This window comes from Marmota monax, unplaced genomic scaffold (genome assembly GCF_021218885.2).
Source record: "Marmota monax isolate L192 unplaced genomic scaffold, Marmota_monax_Labrador192_F-V1.1 WCK01_AAM20220418_F8-fsc00014, whole genome shotgun sequence".
Lineage (NCBI taxonomy): Eukaryota > Metazoa > Chordata > Mammalia > Rodentia > Sciuridae > Marmota > Marmota monax.
Genome location: NW_026695222.1, coordinates 31,495,347 through 31,515,675, shown reverse-complemented (window position 1 = coordinate 31,515,675; position 20,329 = coordinate 31,495,347).

Here is a 20,329-nt window from a genome sequence, read left to right as displayed (position 1 = left end):
ACGGGGAGGTCAGGGCGCTGAGCCCAGGTCACAGAGCCCGGAGGCGGAAGGGCCGAGCTCTGTTTGGCTCCAGAACCAGGCTGGCCTGGCTGGGCCTCGGGCTCCCCAGGGACGGAGGCCGAGGCCCAGGAAGGGCCCTGGAGGCGGCGGAGGAGCAGGAGCAGTGGGCCCCGGAAAGGCGCATGCGCGCTGCACCGTCCCGTGCCGGGCTGCCCCGGGCACCTGAGGGTCAGCAGCTCCCTGGCCCCACCCGCATCGCGACAAGCCACGGGCCTCCAGGTGCTGCTGAAGGTCCCCCGGGAGGCGAAGCTGCACCCCAGCGCCTCCCGCCCAGGGCTCGCTCCGTGCAGCTTGCCGTGAACCAGACCTGTCCCTCCTCCCTCGGAGGGGACGCCGGGGGCATCCCAGGGCCCAGGTGACAGAGGGAGAGGTCTGTGGCTTGCAAAGCTGGTTCCACTTTTCCAAGTCGCTTCCTGTGAGCTCGGTGACCGTCTCTTCATCTGCAGTCACCTTGTCTGTGGCTCGAGGTCACCTGGCTGCGTGGCGCCAGGGGCACCCCTCTCAGGACGCCAACTGTAGCCCACATGGGTCGCGGGATCCGCCCAGGGGCTCCTCCTTCTGGGAAATTACGTTTCTCAGTTATTGGAAATTCGTGAAATAGAGACTCGGAAAGGAAATCTCTAGCTGCCCCCCCCCCCCGGGTCGCTTTCTCTGGTTTGAAGTTTTATGAAGAAGTTGCAACGCACCGAGTGCGCGATTCAGATCCTGCTATTCCAAAAGGAAATGGGCTTTTCACAGCACTGCAGAATCTTCTTGGTATTATTTTTAACTGTTGCCTCTTCTGTCACACACCCCTGTGTTTCCCCAATTCTTGGCTCTTTCCCTCTTCCTTAATAATAGAAACCTCAAGCTTTGGCAGGGCCTCCCCCCACCCATCCATGCCCAAAAAAAAGGGGGGGGGACTTTACTTCCCAGCCTCTTTTGCAGCTAGGTGTGCCCACGGACTAAGTTCTGGCCAGTGAATATAAATAACTTCCAAATGGTGTCCCTAGAGAGGAGGGGGCCTCCTCTTCTTCCCATCCTCCCCATTGGCTGGAATGTAGATGTGATGGCCACAACCTGAGTGGCCATCTTGGGCCAATGTGGGGCAACCCCGAACAGGAACTGGGAATCCTGGTGAATCTTTGAAGCCACTTCCACAATTTGTTCAGGTAAAAGAGAAACAGTCTTCTCTTTCATTTGGGATTTGTCATTTCGTCTTTTCTGACTCAAAGACAAAACTCATCCTAACCTTGCACCAGGAGTTGGTGAAGGAATCTGGTTTTTCTCTTGCGCTCCTGTCCCCACTGACTGGGCACCTGGTGGTCCCCACTTCTCAAGCCTCTCGCTGACTCTGCTGTGAACCTCTGTGTCACCATCTGTGATCATTCCCTAGTACAGAGTCCCAGAAGGCAGCTCTGGATTCAAACCTCTCACGCCTGTCACCCCCTGCCCCCAGCAGCTCGGCTGACACAGGTGTCCCTCCCTGGCAGGGAGGCCCCATTCTGGAGCCAGGACAAAGGTCCCAGCTTTCGAACTCATGTCCTCCAGGACCCAAAACGAGTCAGAGGCCGCCTGCTGGATAGTTCCCACATCAAAATGATGGCGAGAACCTGTTCTTCACGGTGACCTGCTGTCAGACCGGGGCTTGGGCTCAAGGGACAGAACCCGCCACTCTGTCCAGCTGTCACAGGGGGCCTATTTGTGGTTGCTGGGTGGCTGGTGGACCCCGAGGGAGGCCTTGGGGCCGGGACTGCAGACTCCCCAGGCAGAGCAGGGCCTGGGCCTGGGGCAGCCGCCTGGGGGGTCCTCCTCGAGGGGCTCCCTTCTGCCCTGGGGACAGCCCGCCGCACTCTCTGGGACCTCCAGCAGGACGCGCACCACGGCCCACGGGAGGCTGCCAGGCGAGTCTCTGGCCTCTTCCCTGGGAGCAGCACTGGGCGGCAGGAAGTCCCCGTCGGGGTGAGGGCCAGGTGGGCCCGCAGGAGCGCCAACGGGCTCTGACCCGGCCACCTCCTGTCCCGCTCCACAGCAAGGGAACAAGAAGAAATCCAGGTGACGAGGGTGTCATTCCTGCCTGGGTCCCATGAGGGCCAGGACCCAGGTCTGCCCACCGAGGTCCAGTCTCACTGCACCACAGAGACCAAGGTCCATGCAAAGGTCATTACCTGGCAAGGGTGTGTCCCCTGACCACAAGGACAGACCTGCAGCCCTAGCCACTCTCGCCTGGACAGGCCCCAGCATGCAGTCGGTGCTCAATAGACAAATCCTGGAGGAATGAATAATGACGTGGGCCTCGTTAATCCAGCCCCTGATTCCTGGGCACCGGGATGCCCCAGGCCCTATCGAAGGGGCTGGGGCTGTGGTAGGAAGAAACAGACCAGGTCCCTCCCTCAGACGGGGACGGACACTCAGGAGAAAGTCCAGGAGTCTGAGCCCAGGGCGACGTCACACCCCATGAGGTAGCACAGCCCCGGGGGGTGGGGAGCATTTTATGAAGACACGGAAACTGGGTGACTCAGAGATGCTAATTTGGACAAATGGTTGAGATGTTGTCTCTGGGACGGTGACATCTGAGCAGGGACCTAACGTCAGTAACAGACTGAGCCCAGCAAATATCCCCAGGAAGCATATTCCAGGCAAGGGAGCAGCCAGTGCAAAGGCCCTGGGGTAGGACTGAGTTCGGTGCCCTGTGCGCGAGGCGGCCAGCAAGGTTAGGAACCTACGGAGCCCTTCACTGGTGGAAGGACGGGTTCGGAGGGGCGAGTTCTTCTCTCTTAAGTGTCTCTGGAAAAACAGGATGTGAGGGACAGGCAGTGAATCCTGACCTGTCCCAGAAAACAATGGGCCATGTACCCAATGAGGGTCAGGCTGAAAGTGGGCGTCCAGAGGGCCAGGCTCGGGGGTCCTGTGGCTCTGCCAAAAGACCTGCAGCTGGGAAAGTGCTGCCAGCCCCGGGCAGGGGCTTCTCGCCGTGCTGGCTCCTCTGGACAGACCTGGTGACGCGCACCGCAGGCTCCCTGTGCGCAGCCCCTCGTTCCCTATTATGGACCTACTACGCGCCTGCAGGTACGTGGCCGTCCCCACCTCCTGGAACCCACCACGCAGAGGGGGAGGCAGGCCACCGCAGGAGGACACAAACACCCCATCCCAACCTCTGGTCAGCACAAAGGAAACGCCCTGGACTGTAAGGACCGCCATCGAGTGATGGACAGGAGCGCGGGGCGGCAGGCAGGGGGCTCCCCCTCCCCCACCCCCTCCTGTCCCCTTCTTTGTTTTGGTTTTGGTTCCTGAGTTTGAACCAGGAGCACCCAACACCGAGCCGCACCCCGGCCTTTTTATATTTTATTTAGAGACGGGGCCTCGCTGAAATGCGGAGGCTGGTCTTGAACTCGCAATCCTCCTGCCTCAGCCTCCCCAGTGGCTGGGAGGACAGGCGTGCGGCACCGCGCCCGCGGTTCTCCCTTCTTTTCATCGTGGCTTCTGTGTTTTTGTGACTGTCATCCTTCATAATCGAGTGACTTAAAAACAACAATGAAGTGGAGAGGGGGGGGGCTGGAAAGGGGGCCAGGGCCGGGCAGCCGGGAGGAGCCCCAGGAGTAGGAACTGCCTTCAGGAGGGGAGGAGGCTCGGCCGGAGGGGACTCGCACCTTCTGGAGGCTCCTGGGGATCACGGTGGCAGAGGTGTCTTGAAACAAACCCGGCCTCGCTCTCCTGGGGGGGAGGCCGCAGCGGGGCTCAGCGGGGAGGTGCTGGCCGCTCCCCGGGGCCCCCTAGGCTGGCCTCGGGGACTCCTCCTGCCCTGGGCGCACTGAGAATGACAAGGACAGCAGGCGCTGCTGGGGCCACCTCCTGTGGGCGCCGCAGACTGGCTGGGCTCTGCCCTCCTCCACCATCCCCCCCCCACAGGTGAGGACGCTGAGCTCCGGGGGCGCCGCGGCCCCAGGTCCCACAGCAGAGCTCCGGGGTCTGTCTGATCCTAAAGCCTGTTTCGGGTGTCCTTCAGATGTCCCCTAGGGAGCCACACTGCCTTGAAAATCGAGGGGGAAACGAACAAACTGAACAGGAAATGTCACATTTTTGACCCACTTGTGTGACCTGGGATGGGGCCTGAGCGGGCACCAGGAGGCTTTCTGCCCGACTGTGGGTGGGGCCTTCCTTCTGCCCAGTGTCCCTGGGGCACCCCTGCCCACCAGGGCCAGCCACGTGCCCATCACTGTGACACCCAGCAGCCCCCAACTCTGCCCACCCCCCGTGTGAGGACACTGGCTGGGAGGGTGGGGTACGGTGGGCGCCTGGGGGGCTGGCGTCCCTGCTGTGCTGGGCTGCTGTGTGGACCGCTGTCCCTGCAGACCTGAGAAGCAAGGGCCTCCACAGCCTGGGTTTTTCAGGGATAGGAGGAGGCTCAGAGAGGCTGAGTGACTCGCCCAAGGTCACACAGCAGGACTCCACGCTGCAATGTCAGCCTCTGGAACCAAGTGGGGCTTGGGACCTGTGGGACCAAGGGAGAGATGGGAGAAGGTGAGCGGCCCACAGCCCAGGCTCACCAGCCCCTCTCAGGCCAGCCGAGGCCTGGCCAGGAGGACAGAAGCCTGCGCTGTGCTTGAGGCTGGGCGGGCGGCCACGGCTGTGGGGACGGGAGGCTGAGAACGCCCTCCGCCTGCCTGGCAGCAGCCCGTGGCCGCCCGCCAGGCCCTGCCTGACGTCAGGGTCTGACCAGGGACATAATGTGCTGGCGCTGGGACAGGGCTGGCTGCGGAGGCAGAGGTGGGGCCGTGAGAGGGAGCTGGCGGAGGAGGGGAGAGAGAGGCCGAGGGGGACGGGGTGGACAGGAAATGGGGAAACAGATGGAGGGAGAGGGAAGTGCAGGGGAGCTGAGGAGCAGGAGGAGCAGGCGGGGTGCCGAGGAGCCGGGACAGGAGGCGGAGGCGGGGACTCAGGGGACATGGCCAGGGTCCGCTGTGCCCTCTGACCCGTTGGCCACCCTGGGAGCAGTGGGGGTACCGTTGGAGGGTCTCCCTCACCTGGGGGGGCACAGAGCCCCACTTCGTGGAGGTCCGTCCATATGAAGTGCGTGGCAGAGCCCTGCACATAGTAAATGCTCAATAAACTGGAGGTGAGAATTAAGAGGGGCTGCGGGGAGGACAGGAAGCCCAGAGGGGGGCAGAGGTGAGAGCGGCCCCCTCCCAGCATCGGGGAGAGCTCACCCCCACCCCCGTGTGACTCAAGCACACAGACCTTGGCCTGCCCTGGCCTCTCATGGGGCCCAGCCCCCTGTTTATGGGCTCAAGAAGGCCATGATCCCAGGGCCATCACGTCAACAAAGCCAAGCAAGGCCAGGCCTGGTCACTTCTGGCCTTCCAGCCCCATCATTCCTCACCCAGCTTAATTATTACATGGTCCAGCAGGGCTGAGGGATCAGGCCAGCCGCTGTCCTGCGTGGGGGCAGCTGGGCTCCTGGGCCCTCCATGGACACAGGGTGCACCCCAGGACCCCCACCACACTTACAAAGGCAAAGCCCCTCTCTCCTGCTCCCACTTCCCCCAGAAGTCTTGGTCATCCTGAGCCGCGCCTTGAAATCCCCCTGTGCTGGGCTTTGCTATGTCCTAAGCACTGTGCAGATTAGCCCACTCGGTACCCCCAGAGCCCAGGAGCCTCGTCATCCCACGTCACAGGTGAAGAAGGTAAGGCCCAGGGCCACCAGCCAAGGAGCAGCAGGGCTGCCGGCCACTCAGTGGGACAGTGGGTGCCATCTCCTGGGCAGGCCAGGCTGTGCCAGGTGACAGGCTACCAATCAGCTCCTTCAACACCAGGGTCATCCTGAAGCCCCAGTCCTCAACGGGAGCAACTGGCCTCCAGGAGGCCGTGGGCTCTGCTGGGACATTCAGGGATGTCACTCTGTCACCTGGTGGGAAGAGGCCCGGGATGCTGTCCACACCCTGCGGTACATGGACACGCCCCATGTGATCTGTCCCCAAGTGTCAACTGAGGGGCCAAGGACCCCTGGGAGGGACGTCCGCTCTGACGTCCTCGTCCCAGGGGTGGAAGGCGGGGTGCAGAGGGGTGCGGCTGCCTGGGAGGCCGCCACCACGCGGTGTCCTCCTCCCAGGCCCGCTGCGTCCCGACGACACGGCCACTGCCTCGCCCAGGGCCCGCCGGGTCCCTGCTGGCCGGGTGTCCCGCCCGTCCCCATGCGGATGCCTGCGCGCCCCTGAAGACGAAGCCCTGTCGGGCTGGGGAGAGGCCGGGCCAGGGTCACCGTGGGAACGGTGGGGACGGGGTGCTTCGTGAACACGTCGCCTGCGCAACGGCACCAGGGCCATCTGGAGCTGGCCACGCGAGCGCCCCCAGAGCACGTGTCTTCTGAGCACTACCATGCGCCCGGGTCCCCAGTGCCGAAGCCACAGGGGTGAGTCCGCCCAGGGGCCGTCGGCCGTGGACAAGATGGTTTCAGAGGGGCCAGGCGACTGTGCGGAGGGGCGGGCCCTCCTAGAGGGGGGACCCAGGACCTGGAGCGGGAAGGCAGCAGGGTGGCCGCCCCGGGCAGGGGGCGATGGTGCTGCGCGTCCTGCGGCTCCCAACGTACGGCTCCTCGGCTTCCCAGTTGTTGGCGCAGAGGAAGGACCCGGGGAGGACCCCCAGGGAGGACCCCCGGGAAGGACCCCCGGGAAGGACCGGTCCTGGCGGTTCCTAGCACCCGGTGGTGGCCTGGTGCGGGGTGCTCCTCCTCCTGTGCTAAGTGAGCAACGCAAGGGAGCCCCACTTTCCACAGGAAGATGGCCAGAGAAGGCCTGAAGGAGGTGGCGTGCTTGGTCACATGGTCCTCAACTGTCGGCCCAGGGTTTGAACCCAGAGCTCACTCCAAAGTGCACACCAAGTAGATCACCTTCTCCTAACACGGGACACTGCCTGCATTCCAGAACCTTCTGCTCTGTGGGACGGTGCTCTGTCCTTCAAGAGGGTCAGACATTCCAAATAGCACGGAAGGAAGCTGAGGACAGCTGCCCAGGGAAACTTGTGGGAAACGGAGGTTCAGAGAGGTTAGGGTCTTCCCCAGGGGGCACAGCCCCCTGCAGCAGAGCTGGGATTCAACCCCGGCTGGATCCTTTCCCAGAACCCAGACCCCCGGGGCCTGAGAGGCAGGGTCTGCGGAGGTGGCAGGGCCCAGGGTCCCGTGGAGCCTGAGCCAGCCCAGCAACACCTCAAGCTGCGAGCAAGTGTCTGAGAGGCAGCTCAGGGTTAGCATCTGGGCCCCCAGAGTCCAAGGCCGGCCCTGCACTCAGGCAAGAGGCGGGCCTCCCCTCCCTGACCCAGGGCTCCTCTGAGAGCGCCAAGTAAAATTCTGCAGAGTTTAAAAAGCTCTGCGTGTTGTAAAATAAAAATGTGCGGTCCGTCCGCTCCCTGGCCAGGCAGAGTGTACAGATCGGGTGTATAAGTGTAGTCATAATAAAATATGATGAACAATTTGAAAAATTCAACAATAAACAAAAGAGTTTATTTTTCTCTTGAGTGAATGAAGCCCAGGTGTTGACAGCGCAGGGAGTTTGGCAAGTGCACAAAGCCCTTTGTGTCTCAGGCTCCTTCTTGTACACTACTCTGCCTTTCCTAAGGGATGAATGACCCTCCTTCTCATGATCCAAGATGGAGGCCATTGCACCAGCCTTCACATCTGCCTTGCACATGGCAGGGTAGGACAGAAAGACGAGGAGCGAAGGGCAGCTAAATCTCCAGGAAGGATTTCAGAAACCGCCACCAATTTCCCACTTCACCTCGATGGCCAGAACTCAGGCATGTGGCTGCACCTACCTGCGAGGGAAGCTGGGAAAAGCTGTACTTAATCAGCACAGTCACAAACTCAGCTGAAAGTCACTCAAAGACTTGAAAAATAAACAAGATAATTTCAGATCGCGCTGGTGACACATTGTGGAGGAACAAAATGGGGTCACCTGCTGGAGGATGGGGTGGGGAAGGCATCTCAGGGAGACAACGTGGCTGAGACATAAATGACAAGAAGTCCTCCTGGGACAAGCATTCGGGCACCCGGAACAGAGATTGTGCTGCCCTGAGGCAGGAACACGCCCAGTGGCTGAGAAACCGAAAGGAGGCCACGGAGGCCGGAGCCAGGAGAGACAGGGACACTGGAAGGAAATGAGGTCAGGCAGGGCTGGGTCCCCGGGGCTCTACAGGGGACAGGAGCTGGGGTCCACCCCATGAACCGTGAGGGGTGGCTTAGAGGGGGAGGCGCCAAGAGGTTCGCCTGGAGCCTGCGAGGGCTCCCCTCCTTCCTCCCTTGGTGGCTCCATCAAGGTGGGCAGGGTCCACTGCGCGGTGCCAGGAGCTGGGCTGAGGGGCGGCCCCAGGAAGAGGGGACGGAGCCAGCGGCCGACCCAGGGAGGGGAGGGGGCGCCAGGGGCAGGACCACGGAGCTTCCTGCTGTGGGTGACACATGAGCCGGAACGTGGACCATCAGGAAGGTGGCCCTGTGAAGGCTGGGAAGAGGGCGACCAGGTGGCCGGGACAGCTCGGGGCAGGCCCGCGGGCGGGCGGCTGAGGACAGCGCGAGGACGGCCGCCCAGAGTCTCCCAGGCCCCGCGGAGGCGCAGGAGGGCGGGGCGGCTGCCCTGTCCCCGGGGAGCGGGAGGGAGGGCCACCAGGAGGGAGGGCCACCAGGATGATTTACTCAGAGCTTGACCCCCAATCCCTGGGAGGGGCCGCGGCGGGTCCTTGACAGGCAGGGACCCAGCTCCCCCAGAGGGTGTTTACAGCGGGGACAAGGACTTCTGCCTTCCTGCGGTTGCCTGTGCCTGCCGGGATGTGCCTGCCCCAGACCTCGGTGACTCAGCCCGCCGGCCCCGCCCCGCCCCGCCCCGCCCCGCCGGCCCCGCCCCTGCCCTGGCCCCGCCCCTGCCCTGGCCCCGCCCCTGCCCTGACCCCGCCCCTGTCGGATGGCCCCGCCCCTGTCATGGCCCCGCCCCTGTCGGATGGCCCCGCCCCTGTCCTGGCCCCGCCCCTGCCGGATGGCCCCGCCCCTGCCCTGGCCCCGCCCCTGCCGGATGGCCCCGCCCCACCAGGTCTCAGAACTGCAGGATCCTGGCCCAGGAGCGCCCAGGTCCCCAGTGAGTCCCGCGCATTTCACGAGGCGGGAACAGTGGGCGGGAAAATAAGGGCGGGAAGCAAGGCCGGGAGGCCCTCCTTCCCCAAAGGCTCACCCCAGTCCCAGCTCCTGGCCCTAAACCTGACACCATTTAATTAAAGAAGGAAAAAAAATAAAAAGAAGGAGGGAGGAGAGACCCGCTGTCCCTGGGCCCCTGCTCGGCGCCCCTAAATGCTTTGGAAAACAGAGAGGCTGTGCCACCCAGCGTCACACAGCAGTTACCTGGCAGAGATATGAACTGAGCCCGGCCTGGCTGTACCCTTCCCCATGGGGGATCTGTCCCCGAGGTCCCTCCAGCCAGCAGAGGTCCCCCGCCGCCCCGTGCCCCCCCCCCCGCGGGCCGTGAACTGAGCTCCCTCCGGGGCTCAGGGGTCAAGGGGCTTCGCGCAAAGCTCAGCTGCCTCCTCCCTTCAAGGACCGTGAGGCCCACTGTGCCTGAGTGACCTGCAGGGACAGCAGGGTGGGAGGAGCGAAGGGGCTTTCCAGTTGCCCCACTCCCCCCCTTCCTGCGGCCTGGCTGGTCCTGAGGCCGCAGGTGCCACTCGTCACCCACACGCTGCAGCTCTGCTGGGGACACAGAGCCCCCGGGACCGTCTCGCTGTCCGGAGGGAAACGGCGGCTGGTCCGGGGGTCAGGGTTCCTGCCTCCCGGGGGCCTGGGGACTCCCCTGGGCCTGGGGACTCCTGGTCTTGCTCCCGCGGACTTGAACCTGAACCTGACCCTCGCGGAGCCTCCTGCCTGGGGACGCAGAGGTCAGGAAGGAGGTCCAGTCCAGTGCAGCTGGAATTCCACCGGCGGCCAGTGGTTCCCAGTGTGCGCGTGGGTGCCCTGCGCAGCTCTGGGGACACGCTCTGCTGAAACATTGTCTCTGGGATCCTGGTGACCTGGGCATCCCGAGCTTTGCCTGGCCGCCCTGGCTAGGGGACCCCGGAGCGGGCCTCCTGGCCTTGCACTTGAAGCCAAGTTCCTCCCGGCTGGCGGGGGTCTTGGACAGTCACCTAAGTCCCCTGGGCTCAGACGGTCCACAGTGAGGACCACCGCTGAGGCTGGCTGGGCCGACCAGGCGCGAAGCTGAGGGGCGCAGGCCGGGCCTCCCTAGCGCCCCCTCTTCCTCTGGGGAAGACCGAGCTCAACGTCTCGCCTCCCGATGTGCACAGGTTGGCGACTGATCCACGCGTGTGCGCATGTGTGAGCGCCTCCCGGGCGTGGTTTATTAACATGGTTAGGAACAATCAAAATGCACATGCACAGCTGGGACTGCCGGTCTGTGGGCTGTCGATCTAGAGCCCCAGGAAGGACAGTGCCCAGCTGTGGCCTGCTGGCCCAGATTATGCTATGAATAAATGTTTGTTGATAGACCAAATGACTGTCAGCAGGCACTGGAAATCCCCAGCGCACACCGCCCTCCCCCAGCGCCCGGGTCTGCGCCGGTGCAGTTTTATTTGCCCTCCCTGGGCCTCCAGGCCACTCACCTTCCCAGGTTCTTAAACTCATGGAGCCCAGTGTGTGCCGGCCCCTGGGGAGCTATTCCTTCTTATTTTTATTTTTCCATTTGTTCTTTTTAGTTACGCATGAAGGAGAGCATTTGACATGTCCTACACACACGGAGTCCGACTCCCCGTCTTGTGGTTGAAGGGGATGTGGAGCGACGTGGCCGGGTTCATATATGAACGAGGAAAGTGACGTCCGGTTCATTTTACTGTCTTCATATTTCCTTCCCCTCCTTCCCTGTATCCCCCTGTGTCTAATCCGATGAACTTCTATTCTCCCCGCCCCCTTATTATGTGTTACCGTCTGCACATCCGAGGGAACATTCGGTCTTTGGTTTTTTGAGGTTGGCCTGTTTCACCAGCATGTTCTCTATTCCATCCATTTACCTGCACATGTCAGAATTTCATTCTTCTTTATGGCTGAATAATATTCCATTATGTATATGTACCACATGTTTTTTAAAAAATCTATTCATCTGTTGTCTACCATAAATATATACAACTATCATTTGTCAATTAAAAGAAAACTCAAGCTGGAGATGGTGGCACCCACCTGTCATCCCGGCCACTTGGAGGCTGAGGCAGAAGGATTGCAAGTTTGAGGCCAGCCTCAGCAATTTAGTGAGACCCTGTCTCAAATAGAAAATAAAGGGCTGGGATGTGGCTCAGTGGAGAGCTCCTGGGTTCTACCAGCACCCGATGGAGAAGGAGGTGCCCCTGCTCCTTCAAAGCCAGCAGCCTGGGCTCTAGCTGCCCCACCCCCCACCCCGTGAAGGCAGCTGGTGAACCCTTCAGCTTCGGGGGGTCTCTCCGCAGCCACTCAGTTCAGCTGCCCAAGAGCTGCGGCAGCCCAAGTGGAATTCAGCAGCCGAACCTCGTGTGGGGCCGGGGTGCTGGGCCCGGATGGGCCCCTGGGGAGGGGCAGAGCACCCGGGGCTCTTCTCCCTGCCGCACAGAAAGAGCTGCCTGGCCCGGGGCCGGGGCCGGGGCCTGTCATCCCAGCGGCTCGGGAGGCTGAGGCAGGAGGATCGCGAGTTCAAAGCCAGCCTCAGCAAAAGTGAGGTGCTAAGCAACTCAGTGAGACCCCGACTCTAAATAAAATACAAAACAGGGCTGGGGACGTGGCTCAGTGGCCCGGAGTCCCTGAGCTCAATCCCCAGCACCAAAAAAAGAAAGAGCTGCAGGGTCGACAGGAGGACTCTCCCACCAGCTGCTGCAGGGTCCCAAGTTCATCAGCGTGAGTGACTGAGCACTGCGTGCAGGCCCCAGCCCAGGCTCAGGGGCCAGGTGTGGGCAAGGCACACGTTCCCGCGGGGGAGATGGACACCGGGGAATGAACCAATGAGACCCAGCTTCCGCCCTGGCTGTGTGACCTTGAGGAAGCTCCTTCACCTCTCTGTGCCCCATGAGGATAATACAGCAGAGTGCAGGCCGGGATAGAGCAGCCGCCTCTACATGCAGACACCGCTGTTATTTTAAGTCAATAAGCAAATAAATACACGATTTTCCATAATGACAAGTTCTGGGCACAAACAGAGCAGCGGCTGGAGAGAGCTGCCTGCTGTGGCCGGGCCGTCCTCGAGGGCCCTGGGAGGTGGCGGTCAGGTCACACCACCCTGCACCGTGTCCGGTGAGCGGATATCCGAGACTTAGCAGCGTTCGCAGCCCCCAACGCCCGGCGGCCGCGGCTGCACAGGAGGCAGGTAAGTTACCTGCTCTTCCGGGGCAGGAAGGTGTCTTCTGTAATCAGCTTTGAGATCTGAGGATAAGGGGGGACGAGGCTCTGGTCACAGGGCCAGGCGCCCTGCCGGGAACCGATCACAAACCCCAAGACTCAACTCAGGCTCCAGCTCGTGGGCCGCTGGGACTGACCCTCTCTGGGCTCCTGGGGGAGTCTTGGGGCACCCACCTCGGGCAGGAGAAGGGTCAGGGTGTTGGGGCCACACGGAGGCGACATGCTTAACGCTGTGGACCCAGCGGTGGCCACTGACAGTCTAAATCCACAGCAGCTTCCCCGACTGGTTACATTGTTGCTGTTTTTGTTGTCTGCCACTTGCTGGCTGGGTGACCCTGGGCAAGTTGGGAAACCACTTGGAACCTCAGTCTTTTCTTCTTTACACCGAGTGCTGATAGCCCAGCAGTGCTAGGTGTGAGTCAACGCGTGGTGCAGAGCAGAAGTAACCCCACTTCTGTTGGGGGGTCCCTGAGAGCCATTACCTGTCCCAGACAATGCTTCCAGCACCTTCTGTGGATTAATTCACTTAATCCTTACAAATATTATGGTCATTTTCCAGGTAAGGACCTCAAGAACACCAGGGGCAGCCATTGTCTGCCCAGCCCCAAGAGGGTGCCAATCACACAGACCATGACAACCGCTGCCCTGAAGCTGTGACACACAGAGAGGTTAAGTAATGCACCCAAGGTCACACAGCTGGCAGAACTGGGACTGGACACTCTGGGTCAACCCCAGCCCCTGTCCTGGTGGCCCTTGAGACGGAGGATTTCTGGGATGTCAAGACGGGGTTTACTGGAGCAGATCTGCTGTTATCCTAAGGCCTCTGGCTCTGGGGCTCCTGACATTTTGTCTTCTAATCGCGTCAGAGTGAGGCCCGAGCGTCTGGCTTGCTGTGCACACTGCGGTCTCACGCAGGGACACCCAGCCTCGGAGACTGACACTCAGAAGGCCAGGAAGGGACACAGCCGGACACACTGGAGAGGGTGTCTGAAAAAAATAAATCATCTCTGCTTTTTTTTTTTCTTTTTTTTTGGTGCTGAAGATGGCGAGTTCTCCTTAAAAAAAAATCAGGTCTGTCTCTCTTGCTGTCACATTTCATGGGCCACCAAGGCTGCTGCCGTCCAGGGCACCTCCCAGGCCCCGGGCGTGTCCCCGACGGGCCCTGCTCCCCGGGCATCAGCCCCGGCCCAGGGCAGCTGCCAGTGACTCAGGTGGGAAGAGGATTCTCTGGAAGTTCCCGGTGAGAAAGGGAATCTGAGCTCTGTGCGCACAGCCCGGGAGGAGCCCAGGTGACGCTGGCTTGTGTCAGCGCACCCCTCGGGGCAGCGGGCACCTCGGTTCGCCCTCTCCTGCCCAGGCCTGCGGAGGGCGGGGCCTCCACACCCTGCACCAAGGCTGGCAGATGGAGGCTGGCGGATCGAGGCTTGTGGATCGAGGCCGTGCATCTGGGAGGAGGCTGCCCCGGGCTCGGGATAAACAGGGCAGGACCTGAGCTCCCGGCTCCAGGTGGCCGCCCAGCGCTCATGCCCAACCCGGCCAGAGGAGGCTCAGGGCAGAGAAGCAGCACAGGGAGGGCCTGGTTCAGTGGCCGGCTGTCACCTGAGCCTGGCCACGTGGTCCCCATCTTCTGTTTCTCCATTGGGGGCAGCCCTCCCCCTCCCCCGCTGTCACTCCCTGTGGTTCCAGAGGGAAGGGCCCCTCTCCCCAGCCTGGCTGGTGAGTCCCCAGGCCGGGCCCGTAGGCATCTTCCAGGACCCTGGGCCTCGGGGACAGCTTCTGGACTGGCACGTGACCCAAGTCAGGCCGATCCGAGTTAGTCCCCAGACTTATAAGGACTAGTCAGAAAGGTCAGCCTTTGTCCAGTTGGCTGATCCCACAGGATGGAAGCCCAGGATTCAGGGAACTGTCTTTGCCACCATATGGGTGACGCTAGGAGACACAGACGAAAGCTGAGCTCAGAGTTGGAGAAAGCGTGAATCCTAAATAGCAGGTGCACCTGGATCCAGCCACTCCTGAAGCTCAACCCATCTCAGGACTTCATTTCCTTAAACCAGTGCATTTGCAATAGGTCACCCCACCTTCCCCTCAAGCTCACTGGGTCGGATCTGCCTCTGTCGCTTTCAACCACAGACCCTGACTGCACAGGGGACAGCAGCGCTACCCCCTGTCGGCAGGCGAAGGCCGGGGCAAGCAGCTCCCCGAGGTCCAGGCAAGTGCTCTGGGGACTCGAGGAGAGACACCAGAAGTGGCTTGGGGATGAGGAAACCTGAGTTTCTATCCCACAAAGTCCCTGGCTCCGCCAGGATCTCGGGGTTCCCTCAGCCCCAGCCGCTCGCTGGCGATCTGCGCACCGAGCCTGGGCCCGGCCGGGTCACCCTCACGGCGGCAGCAAGTCCCGCTACCCGAGTGGACAGAGCGAGACGGGGCCCAGGAAGGCCCCGCAGCAATGAGACAGCCGGCCGCGGCTCATCTCACCCCCTGCCGCCTGTCCCTCGCTCTGCTGGGGCTTTACGGTGGCCCCAATGTGTGTTGCCACAGGCGGTGACGGGTGACGGGTCCCACACTCTCTCCTCCTCCAGGGCTGCCTCCCCGCAGGGCCTCCGTGTCCAGGCCCCAGAGGTGCTCCAGCCTGTGCTGCGGTTCCCCCCTCGATTCCCAGTAAGTACCTCTGGCCCCAACGCCCAGGCTGGGAGCACCTCCATCAGGAGGATTGGGCCGGGTTCTGAGGACTGACCACTGGACCACACTGCCAGCCCTGTTTACTTTTCATTGTGAGACAGAGTCTTGCTCAGTTGCTGAGGCTAACCTCCAACTTTTGATCCTCCTGCCTCAGCCTCCACCATGCCTCACCATAGGAGGGCTGGCTTCTGAGCCGGCCGTGGAAGGAGTAGCCACTGTGTTGGTGGCAAAGTCCTGGGGTGACTCTGATACCACACAGACTGGGGACAGCCAGGCTCCAGGCAAAGTCCTTGGAGGCCCCAGGCACAAGGACACACATGGTGCCCACATGTCTGTGAGTAGCCAGGAGGGGCACTGAGGGCAGCTGAGAGCCAACGACCAGGGGCTGAGGACTTGGAGGTGGTCACCAGGGGTTTCTTGGAGAAAGGAACACTGGCACATTTTTCTAGAGCCTTCCTCCATCCAGAACAGCCCGGACACCTGCGGGGTCCCTCTTACTGACGCCGTCTGCCCAGAGACCCTCCGTCCTCCCTGGCCTCGCTCTGCCCTGCGCTGGGCCTCCCGCCGCGGCCGCTGCTTCTCTCCGTGGCTCTGGTCCTGCCTGGCCCTCGGGGACGACTGTGGCCTGTCTGTGGCATCTCTGCCCGAGCACCGTCCTCACCCGGGCAGGGGTTTCCAGTCCCTTCCCCGCTCTGCCCAGAGCACCCGAGAGTGGCCGGCAGCAGCAGGCGCCCGGTTAATAAGGCCTAGAGAAGGTCCCCAGGGGAACGAGGCGGGGGACCTGCTCCGCTAGGGGCGTGCAGGGTGACCCTCCCGGGGCCGGCCACCCACAGGGGGACGCAGGTTGTAAACAGCACAGACCAAGCTCTGAGGATGGGGGTGAAGTGGCCACACCTTCAGGATGGGACAGCGGAGGACACAGGCAGGACCTGGGCGAAGGTGAGCCGGGAGCACTGCCGAGGAGAAGGGGGAGGGGGAGGGGGAGGAGGGGGAGGACCCTCACCCCCCAGCCTCCTGGAACGGGAGCTGGAGGTCCTGGGACACCTTGGGGACCTTCTGGGGTGGCTGGGGTGTGGCGGTCCCCTCTTCCTCCTCCGTCCTTCCTCGCAGGAAGGCCAGCGCGAGGCCAGGGCTCCCTGCTCCTGGGCGGCCCTGGTTCCAGCTCCCGAGCTGAGGGTGCCCAGCCACCCGGGTCCCTGCACACGGAGGTGCCGGGGTCGGCGGCAGAGGAAGCCTCGGGGTGGCCAGAGTCACGAGCTGCTGACTCACCCCGCGGGCCCTGGGTCCAGCCCCACCTCTGTCCACTTCCTCCCTTGGGGCTGCTGCGGCCCAGGACACTGCTTCCTGAGTCCAGCACTTCCACGGAGGCAGGGACGGCCTCGCCCTGGGTCTCTCCCATCTCTCGTGTCGGCAGGCCCCGGCCACCGTCTCCGCGCTTTCTGACCGGGACAGCGTCCCCACGGCCTTTACAAAGAGGAGATGACCAAGCGCAGTCCGGGGCTCCTGGGGAGGTGTGAGTCGGGGCCCGGGAGCTGGAGGCCCCCAGCCAGGAGTCCGCCCATCACACCTCTCCCCCAGCCCCTGGCTTGCAGCAAACTTGTTCACCGAAGCACTGACTCATGTGCAGCTTGTGGTCAGCTCTGACACTCAGATCATTCTCTGCTCATCTTGTGCCCAGCGGGTGGCCTTTAATTAGGTGCTGTCAACTTCCTGTCTGTCCATGTTGTCTTTCCCCCTATTTTTAGCAGAGTATATGAAATCTAAAGATATGACAATGACGGGGATGAAAGGTAGAATTTGCTATAGTCTAAGTGTTTTAAGTAAATTATCACTTAAAAAAAAATCACTAAGTAACCCTCCTATTTCCATTCTATGCACAGGGAAAGTCAGGGTTGAAAAGTCAAATCACTTGCCAGGGTAACAGAGCCGGGGCCGTGTCTGGTGAAGCTGGAATACGACCAGCCATGTGACTCCAAAGCATAAGGCCAGCTGGGTCCAGCAGGACAGCCCAGGGCCTCCACCCCAGCACCCCACCACACACCTGGAGATTGGAGACCTCGGGCTGCATTTGGCATTGCAGGCTGTTGAAAGGGACCCAGGCTCCTTGCAGGTCCCCTCTCTATCCCCTACAGTGAGTTAGCAACTCATCCCCGGGCTGGTCCTCACATCACAGAAGGCTGCCACAGCTCACTCATCACCTCTTCACACAATCATGTCCAAAGAAGAAAGAGAAGGGAGCAAAGACATTTCTCCTTGTTTGCTTTTTTCTTGTCAGAAAGGAAAGTCTTTCCAAGAAGCCCTGGCCGATGGCAAGGCTGTCCCCTGATTCTGACACCCCAGCTCCTTAACCTGACTGGCACGGGCACCAACGTCGGTTGGCAGGATCTCCGTAAGTGGTACGTGGACGTAGCTGTGTGTTTTTAAAATAGTTTTAGTGTTACAACCAGAGATATGGAAAATATGCTCCATGTGTGTAACAGGATTCGTAGTGCACTCTGCTGTCGTATATCAATCAAAAAATAATAAAGAAGGAAAAAAAATAATCTCAGTGTTAAGAATTTAAATGCATTTAAAAAATAGAGCTAAATCGGCAATCAGCACCATGTGCTCCCGACTTTTGCATCATCTGAAAATCTGATTCAAATAAAGTCTGGGCTCCGGTCACCCGGCTTCCCTGGGCGGGGGGCAGGGAGCTCGCCGGGCCTTGCCCGACCCACCTCTGTGGGTGGTTTCACGGTGTCCTTGACCTGCCCTCCCGGAAGCTGCCACGAATCCTGTTTCTGTGAAATCAAGACGTCAATCATAAACACACGGACGACTTGGGATTTCATGTCCTGGTCAGGAATTTTCAGATTTTCCTAAAACGTAAGATCTTTTCGTTTCATCAACCTCGGCCCCAGCCCTGGACCGCCACGCCCCGAGGCTCTGCTGAGGGCAGCGGAAAGTCCAGGGTCAGTCGCCTGGGGCCAGCCCCGGCTCCATCCCGGCCCCACGACTCTGGGCTCGGTGGGCCCCACGGTCCATTGTAGCTACTCAGCCTGTCACTGTCACCAAGAGCCGCCGGGGACAGCCCAGAAACCAGTGGGCAGGAGTGTGTCTCCAGAGGGACACTGTGGCCACTGCGACTCCGACTCCATATGGTCGCCAGGAGCCATGATGTCGGTCTTCCTTTGATTTTTTTAGCCACTGACACCTGGGAACGCCACGCCCGGCTTGGGGTCAGCCGTTGCCAACTGTCTGGGCACCAACTGCGGCAGTGGTGCCCCGGGAGCGCAGAGCTCCAGGGACACGGGGGATCGTGGGACGGAGTCTGGGGTTGTGCAGGGCACAGCCTGAGCGACTGCGCCGTGGGCAGCACAGCGCCAGGACTCACACGGGAGGACTCAGCCGTGGGCGTGGAGGCGGGGGCTGCTGGAGGCCCGGAGGCCGGGTCCTTGGCTGCTGCTCCCTGTCCTCACGCTGTCCCAAGATTCACTCTTGGTCTTGGCTCCGGCCTGGGGGGCAGCCGCCCAGCACCACCGGGAGTCGAGAGGGACTCACCTGAAAGAGACCCCCTCAGGGACCCGGGCGGGAGGCCGCCCCTGGCCGCAGAGGCCCTCCCAGGCCCTTCCCCGGGAGGCGGCCCCTCTCCAGCTCCGGCGGCCTTCCAGAGGCCTGGGGTTCTCTGACACCCCGCTGGCAGCTCCCGCCCAGGCGAGAGGTCAGAAGTGGCCGTCCCCGCCCAGGCGAGCAGCAGATGGGACTCTTCTATCAGCGACGGTTTCCAAATCAAGACGCTTCGTGTGGACACAGAAGCCTCTGGCCTCCCCGAAGGCCTGGTGCTCTGGCCCCTGGGGCCTGTTCCCACGTGGAAGTTTGAGGCTGGAGCCAAGCGGCTGTTGGTCCTTCCAGGCGACACAAGGGCTACCAGGGTGCCGCAGCCCCTCTGCTCCCTGTCGCCCCCCCACACACTCCTTCCCTGGATCCCCATTTCCTCAAGCAAAAGTGAAGTGGGGTGTGAGGTGTGGTCAAGGAATGTACCAGGAGGGGACAAGGACCTAGTGTCGCTATAACAAAATACCCGAGGCTAGGTGAGTTGTCAAGTAAAGAGGTTTATTGGCTTCGAAGTTCTGGAGACTCAAGAGCATGGCCCTGGCAGCCGCCTGGCCTAGTGAGGGACTGGAAGCGGGTGGCCTCACCATGGCAGAGGAAGTCCCCTGGGGAGACAGGAAGCGAGAGACAGGAGGGGCCCAGCTGGCTCTTTACTGTGACCCATTCTCGTGGGAACTGATTTATTCCCAGAGACCCCACCTACTCGGCCGTGCCAGGGCCGCTCACCAGGGCGGAGCCCCAGGGCCTGAGCACCTTCCACCAGGCTTCCCGCATGTGAGCTTTGGGGACACCCCAGCCACACACACCGGAACCAGAGCAGACCTGGAGTGGGGAGGACGGGGGCCTCAGGAGCCATAGGAAGAGCACCCCCAGAGAGAGGAGCCCAAGCCGGGCAGCGCCTGTGTGTCTGAGGGACAGTGAAGAACGGGGACAGCTGGGGAGGAGGGCGTGTAGCCAGAGCGGTGGCTGGCACCCATCTTGCAGGGCCTCGTGGTGTGAGTGGGAGCCATGGAGGGTTCTAGGCAGAGGGGTGACACGGTCACAGAGTCAGACCTGGGTTCGCACAGACTCCTGCTGTGTGTGACCTGGGGGGGGTGACAGCGTGGCAACAGGACCATCGGGGCCTACTGCAGTGGCCAGGTGCAGACTGATGGTGGCTGGGCCGGGGCAGTGGTCAGGCAGCCAGGAAGAGGAGGCTGTGCTCAGGACACGTGCTGTGGTCCTTTTAGCATTTAGCAGAAACTGGCCTCATCCCCTGCCCTGCCCCACTGTCCTTGCCCAGCCTGCCCCGGGGCCTTTGCACCTGCTGATGCCGTGCTGGGGTTCTCTGTCCCCAGGAAGCCCCATGGCGTCCCCACTTCCTCAGTGTCCCCAGCTGTGGCACGCCCACCTTCCCGGCCCTCCCCTTGGACCGCTGGCTCTGATCACCCCTCTCTCTCTCTGCTCCCCAGCAGTAGCCTCCCGAGGGACCCGAAGATGCCTTGTTCACCTCTGTCCCAGGGTGGGGACCGTGTCTGGAGCGGGCAGGTCTTCACAGAAACAGAGAGACCTCGGCTCCGCCCCTTGTTACTGCGTGACCTTGGGCATGTGGCCTCCCCTCCCCCAATGTCCTCTCCCAAGTGGGGCCAACTCTGGGACCCT